Here is a 6,979-nt window from a genome sequence, read left to right as displayed (position 1 = left end):
AGGTGGAGGGTTTCTGAAGTGTGCTGCTACTGCTACAGCAAACATTTGCAAGTATTTGAATGTTGAGCAGCGAGCTCATTTGGCTACCAATACAGGAGAGAACCAATCAGCTGTGACATGTCATAATGATGTTATTATGTCATATTGAGTTAGATCTATCGGACTGCGTCATCTAGAGTTTCATGCCAGAACTTTGTATTTCTAATGCTGACTTGCATATCATTTTCTTAAAAAAACATAAATAACCTTCATTTACATAGTCATCACCACTATTTTTTGGCTGACAAACTAAGAAGAAAATGTTACCATCAACAGTTTAGTTACCAACATTCTTTAAAATGTCTTCTTTTGTGCTTAACAGAAGAAAGAAACTCATACAGGTTTGGAACAACTCAAGGGTGAGAGTAAATTATGACAGAATTTTCATTTTGGGGTGAAGCCTTAAGAGCACAGAACTTGGTGATGCAGTTAGTGCGACTACAACATTCTCCACACACATCAACTGTGTTTTTTCTTTTTTTTTCTTTAAATACAAGCCATGATCAAAATTAACAGTTTTCGTTTCCTAGCTCTCCGGCACTGAACATGTCATAGATTGATGATGTAAAACTTGATGAAATTTTTTAACAGACCTAGTTCAACCTCGGACAGGTGTGACCACATATTTTATTACATTCAGAGCTGGCTAGATTGTGGTTTTCACTAGATATTTTCAAAGTGAAAAGAGCGTCCGGTTTTTGTACATGTCTTATGTTTTGTATCACTGGGCTGCTACTCTTAGAGCACAATAATAGTGAGCTGAATCTGACAGATGAACATCAGTAATAGTGAGTTCAGTGGATGTACGTGTTGCAGCTGAATGAAACCGATTATCAAAGGTGTATTCATAATCACCCTCTGACCGAGCATTTTTGTATAATAAGAATTGTGGTTCTCTGTTGTGATACTGTCTGTACCAGTAAAGCCGAACATATTCACTACTTATACTATATGAAATAATGAAAAAAATCCCATAATGTACGATAATTTCATAATTTTATGACAATTCAAATGATGGTAGTTGTAGTCATAGGGCTTCTATATTCATACACGAAATCGGTTCATTACAGACACTCTAAATGTGCTCGTGCACACCTCAGAGTGTGTTAAGAATGCAGGAGGGTGCCCTGCTTTAAAGCCAACGAGCACTATGTTGCGGTCCATGACGACAAGAACCCCCTCAACATCTGGCAACACACAGGCTTCCGATGACAGCGGCTCAGATGTGGAGTTAACCGCTAAAGTTCTGTCATGACAACTCTTAGAGGGATTGGCATGGTAATGTACATGACAATGTTAATGTATTTGGTCTTGGCGAAATAGATCTGCTATGCTGCTGCTGCTGCTGCTGCGGCAGAGCAAGCACCGAGATTTGCTACTGCCAATACATCCACAACATGCTGCTGTGAGCATGTAAGACATACTGCTGCTGCACATATAACATATATGAATAACCCCCATAGCATACATGATCACCCTGTAGCAGATCTATACAGGTGGAGCTGGGGAAGGTGGAGGGTTTCTGAAGTGTGCTGCTACTGCTACAGCAAACATTTGCAAGTATTTGAATGTTGAGCAGCGAGCTCATTTGGCTACCAATACAGGAGAGAACCAATCAGCTGTGACATGTCATAATGATGTTATTATGTCATATTGAGTTAGATCTATCGGACTGCGTCATCTAGAGTTTCATGCCAGAACTTTGTATTTCTAATGCTGACTTGCATATCATTTTCTTAAAAAAACATAAATAACCTTCATTTACATAGTCATCACCACTATTTTTTGGCTGACAAACTAAGAAGAAAATGTTACCATCAACAGTTTAGTTACCAACATTCTTTAAAATGTCTTCTTTTGTGCTTAACAGAAGAAAGAAACTCATACAGGTTTGGAACAACTCAAGGGTGAGAGTAAATTATGACAGAATTTTCATTTTGGGGTGAAGCCTTAAGAGCACAGAACTTGGTGATGCAGTTAGTGCGACTACAACATTCTCCACACACATCAACTGTGTTTTTTCTTTTTTTTTCTTTAAATACAAGCCATGATCAAAATTAACAGTTTTCGTTTCCTAGCTCTCCGGCACTGAACATGTCATAGATTGATGATGTAAAACTTGATGAAATTTTTTAACAGACCTAGTTCAACCTCGGACAGGTGTGACCACATATTTTATTACATTCAGAGCTGGCTAGATTGTGGTTTTCACTAGATATTTTCAAAGTGAAAAGAGCGTCCGGTTTTTGTACATGTCTTATGTTTTGTATCACTGGGCTGCTACTCTTAGAGCACAATAATAGTGAGCTGAATCTGACAGATGAACATCAGTAATAGTGAGTTCAGTGGATGTACGTGTTGCAGCTGAATGAAACCGATTATCAAAGGTGTATTCATAATCACCCTCTGACCGAGCATTTTTGTATAATAAGAATTGTGGTTCTCTGTTGTGATACTGTCTGTACCAGTAAAGCCGAACATATTCACTACTTATACTATATGAGCAGCTCAGCTTGACAGTTTCTCCTTTTTTAGAGAATTTTTCTGTCCCTTTATCCGGATCAATGTTGTCTCCAGCCACCAAACCTGTGAACGATACAATTTTGATTTATGAAATCAAGGTAGAAAAAAATAATATCACAAACACACTTTACTTTTTGAGGAAAAGAGTAATCAGTCAAATCAAGCCATTAAAGGATTTGGAGTTTGAGACTTTAAAACAATGGAAATATTTATGTACAGATTTTCATTAATTATTCAATAAATAATGTACCTGTTCCCACAATGAGAATCAGTATAAAGCATCTATCTATGTTCAATCAGATCAGTTCAGTTCTCTGTTGAGTCTCTCAGTGCTCTGAGCAGTAAGTCACTGCAGATCAGTCAGAAACACACACAGGAACTTCCTTCTCTCTGAACTTCCTGCTGCTGTTCACTTTCATCCATATGGTGCTGTATAGTGTGTGTGTGTGTGTGTGTGTGTGTGTGTGTGTGTGTGTGTGTGTGTGTGTGTGTATGTGTATACACACACATACATACATACAAACATACATGTTCATATGTAGCCTATATATATGTATGCAACATTCATATTCTGCACAGGAGCAGCCCAAGTGTTTTTGTATGTGGTTCAAGTTTTGCTTTTGGTATCCTTATGATGATCCAATGAGGAGCTTGTGTATACCATTGACAGCTGTTGTATTATCACATGTAATATTGAGCACTTCCTGCCCTCTTCTGGTTAACTGCAAGTATGCTGCATAAGTGGCATCTCAAGTTTAAGTCAAGTTAACTTTACTGTCAGTCTGCTATGTGTGGAAACATAAAAAGAAAACGAAATGTTGTGCCTCAAAGGACCACAGTGCTAGATATATAAACATATATAAACCTACACATAGTTAAAATATTGAAAGAAGTAATCTAACTATAGCTATACTTTACATAGATACTTTACATATGATATACATTAAACATATACTTTGAATTTACACATATAACAACACTGTGCAGTGGTATAGAAGGACAGTGCAAAAAGACAATCATGGCAAACAGTGCAAATAGAGAGAGTTCAAGATGACAAAGGCACAGGGACATAATAGACAGACTGTAGTGTATGTAAACACGTGTTTCTCAGGTGAGACAGCAAGTATGCTACTCAGATCTGTTAATGTAATTAAATATATTGTAATGTAATGAAAGATCCACACTTTAATTTTTTTGTTCCTCTGTTAATGAGCCAAATTTGTCTTTGAAATGACTCATCATTCCTTATAGCATTGATCTTTAAAGAGTTTTCATAAGCATGAAAATATGATGCAAATATGAAGAATATTTTGAGCCAGATTTACTAAACTGCTATCCCATAAAAGCACAGATGGGTGATGAAAATTCAGTGAGTGATCTACTCACAATGTGCAAATTACACTGGAAAATTAGATAACTGAATGTAAACTTTCAAGTGAAAGAAACCTACTAAAATAGAATATATTTATGGGTAAAAGTGATTTTATAGCGAAAAAATAAATAAATTGCATATTGGTGTAATTTAGGCTGCTGTATCGTTTTTGTATGAGCGTTGCGTGTGTTTCAGTCACTGTGGGCTTCAGAGCACAGTAGTACACAGCAGAGTCAGACACACGCACATCCTGGATTGTTAGAGGAACTGCAGTTTTGTTTAGATTCGCATGAAATCTCCCCTTGAATTCTTCCTCACTGTTTCCAGATTTAGAGAATTTATTTAGCATGTGCTTGGGATTTCCATTGTCTTTCTGCTGGTACCAGAAGAGAGTCGGGCTTGGATAAGCAGTCTGATATGTACAGTCGATCGTTACAGTATCACCTTCAAAAGCAGATTGAATCCTTGTGTGCTGATCAACTTTGTCTTGAGAATTACATCCTGAAATTGAATGAAAACAGTATGACTAAATATACACATTACACACATAAGCAAAATGCATTTTAAATATATTTGAAAAGAATCGTTGATTTTGCTACTCACCCCAGATATATAAAACTATGATCACAATGGCACTTTTCCACAGTGCCATTATATACAGTTGAAATTGCTGACTTTTAAAAAAAATATGCAGAATGTGATGCATGTGATGATTCCCTTCCTCTTTCTACATCTGTTAAAGCAGCAATAAATTCAGATCACTTTGTCTGACTGCTGGGAGGAGCCTGTGCTACAGTCAGTGTCAATGAACACTGTAATACATTTACATTCACATTTAGTCATTTAGCAGACGCTTTTATCCAAAGCGACTTACAAATGAGGAAAATAAAAGCGGTCAAAACTAACAAAAAAGCAACAATATATAAGTGCAAATGACAAATCTCGGTTAGCCTAATGCAGTACACGTAGCAAGGTGTATATATATATATATATATTATACACACACATAAACACACACACACACACACACACACACACACACACAAAGAAAAACAAGTAGATAGAAGCAAATTTAATTTACGCTTACAGTCTTATGTACACTTCCACAACTCTTACCCTGCGTATGCAAATCTTTTAGGCATTAAATTACCTTTATACATGTGGAGGGGTATGTGTTGTGTCAGGAACCATGTTGAGATTAAGAGTGAGGAGGAAGTGATCCGAGGTGTGCAGTGGAGTAACCAGCACATGATATAATACTGTGTATATATAATGCCATATAACTTAATTCTGTGTAAATATGCAATGATTAATCTTAGAATGTACATACAGTATGCTTCCATGTGTTTGATTAGCCTATATTACATTATTCACTGAATCATACAGTTTTATTAAGACTTATTACACTGCTCACTACTGGTGCTATATTCATGTCTCTCATATCAAAACGCAGACTCGCACTCTCTTGTTCCAAACACAACTTGGCACCATCTTGCATTTAATGGCCTTAAAAAAGACCTCAGATGACTTCAGTATTAAAATGACCTTTAAGTTGTTAGTTTCTTTCTTGTTGCCAGTATTCTCTATGTTGTCATAGACTTTATGATAAGATATACAGGTAAGATTATAACTATTTAAATTCAAACATTTATTGGCAGTAAAATTTCTTTTATCACAGAAATTAATGATATATCAACACCATTTAATTATAAAGCATGGCCACATGTTGTTAATGTCACAAATGCATGTGGCTTTGCATTTGCTGAAGAGAAGTTTGGATTCATTTTTAGCAGGATTTAGCTGGACAAAGTTTGTCAGTGTTCAGTGTAGCTCAGTGTTCAAGAATAGACAAGAATAGTGCTGTTGACTAGGTAAATTAAGTTCTAACACTGATCTGCATATGATTTTCTTGAAAAAAAAAAAGATTAAAATGTAGCTATTAATGTAAGTATTCATACACTGAAGTTGTAAAGTGATATCCAGAACATCTTGTTAATGTTTCTTTGAAATTTTATAAAAGGCCTAATTTCACCTCACCCAGGTGTTACCACATATTTTATTACATTCAGGGCTGGTTAGATTGGGGTTTTGATTGTGGTTTTCACTAGATCAGTTCAAAGTGAAAGGAGCTTCAGGTTTTTGTATGACATGTCTCATGTTTTGTATCACTGGGCTCCTACTCTTAGAGCACAATAATAGCTGAATCGAACAACATTCTCATAATGTGTTAGTTATACTTTATGAATGTTCTAATAAATGTTTTAGAAACCTTTAAATAACATTGTAATAACGTCAAGAAAACTGGACATTTTAACATTCTTAGAATATAAAAAAATAAATGGTAAAATAATGTTATGTTTCAGGTGAAAAATGTTAGCAGAATATTGTAAGAAACAAATTTGTTACCTTTAATTAATGTTATAATCACAACAAGAAAACTGGAACTTTTAACATTCTTTCAATATTAAAAATAAAATTTCAAATAACATTATATTTAGGGTAAAAAATAAAGTTAGTAGAATGTTGTAAGAAACATTTTTGTAACATTTAAATTAAAAGGATCTAATTTTAACAAGTAAATCGAGTTTACATTTATATTTTTTTAATTTAGCCAATGTGATCTCATGATAATTCGTATGTATTTTACGTAAAATGTGGTTCTATAAAACGTACATTTACGTACGTTTTTACAGGCACTAAAACGTACAATACTGACGTATTTTCAGTATCTAAACGTACAAATACTTACGTATTTTAAGCATTTAAACGTACGAAACTGACGACACCTAAAAATGAATCCTTATGAATATTGAAATCGCGGCATTCATTTTATTATTAGTTGTTTTTAGTTGTCATATCAATTACCTTGTTTTCAATTGCATTATTAAATTGTTTACTTAATATGAAATGATATAACATTTAGTTTTGTTGTGTGATTTCTGCTGCCAGCTTGTTTCCAAGAATAGGCCTATAATGTTAAACAAGACTTCACTTTAAACCTTAAAATAAATAACATTTCTGCAATCGTTTAACCTTTACTTGTCA

The sequence above is a fragment of the Sinocyclocheilus anshuiensis genome, unplaced genomic scaffold, assembly GCF_001515605.1.
Source record: "Sinocyclocheilus anshuiensis isolate Anshui unplaced genomic scaffold, SAMN03320099.WGS_v1.1 scaffold301, whole genome shotgun sequence".
NCBI lineage: Eukaryota > Metazoa > Chordata > Actinopteri > Cypriniformes > Cyprinidae > Sinocyclocheilus > Sinocyclocheilus anshuiensis.
Note: the sequence above shows the minus strand (reverse complement) of the source record.